Consider the following 1,108-nt stretch of genomic DNA (forward strand, 5'->3'; position numbering starts at 1 on the left):
CCCGCTGCCCGCGCTGGGCAGGTGACAGTGACTGGAGGCACCTCGGGTCCATCCTGCTGTCAGCCCAGCGACCTAGGCCCTCTGCTCCCAGCCCCTCCCAAGCCCCGGTGCCTCCTAATGGAGTCGTGAGGCTGTGCCCCAATCTCGCTGCCCTGTCCTCACCAGCAGCGGCGCGGGGCATAGGCGTCCCATTCTCATTAAAATTTTCAACCTGCGCCCGCTCCACCTGTGTCTGCAGGTGGCCCCAGGGCAGACAGTGATCCTGGAGACATTCGCCGCCCCCGCCAGAGCTCAGCCACAATGGTCCTGAAGGTCCAGAGTGAGACAGACCTGCCAGGCCCCGTGGCTGTGACTTGGACCCACTTCCTTAATCAGTGACCTGGAGCTGGGCGGACGGCAGTGGCACTTCCTCCCCAGCCCGTGCTGGAGCAGGTCTTTACAGTTTCAGAACCGAACTCCAAGGGCCTCCCGGGCAGCAGCGGTCCTAAGCCCGCCGGCTTTCCCTTCATCCCACCAAGGCTTGCTTCTCACACTTGCTGAAAACCTTCTCAGTCCACTTGCCATAGAAATCAGTTTGGTCTGAAAGGACTGGGGGACTCCAACAGGGCTGAGGACACTGGGCACTGCCATCTTGTGGCTATGGGAGCCGCCATCTTTGTGATGGTGTGATGGTCAATTTGCATATTCTATCTCTATTAGATAGGCATTTTTATTGATTTGAGAGAGGAAAGAAGAAGAAGAAGAAGAAGAAGAGAGAAACCAATGATGAGAGAGAATCATTGATTGGCTGCTTCCTGCATGCCCTACACTGGGGATCAAGCCCCCCCACAACACAGGCATGTGCACTGACTGGGAATAGAACGATGACCTCCTGGTTCATAGGTTGAGGCTCAACCACTATGACTTCTTGGTTCATAGGCTGACGCTGAGCCAGGCCAGCTGGGCTGAAAAGCTCTGATTTCTATGTCTCCACTCCCCATCTTTACTGTAGTGACTGAAGGGCTGGCCCAGGACCTGGCCCTCCTCATAGTCTCCTGTACAGGGGTGGGCAAAGATAGGTTTACAGCGGTGAGTACACAAAGCAAAGTTTTTTCTTGTATTATTTAAT

This window comes from Myotis davidii, unplaced genomic scaffold (genome assembly GCF_000327345.1).
Source record: "Myotis davidii unplaced genomic scaffold, ASM32734v1 scaffold266, whole genome shotgun sequence".
NCBI lineage: Eukaryota > Metazoa > Chordata > Mammalia > Chiroptera > Vespertilionidae > Myotis > Myotis davidii.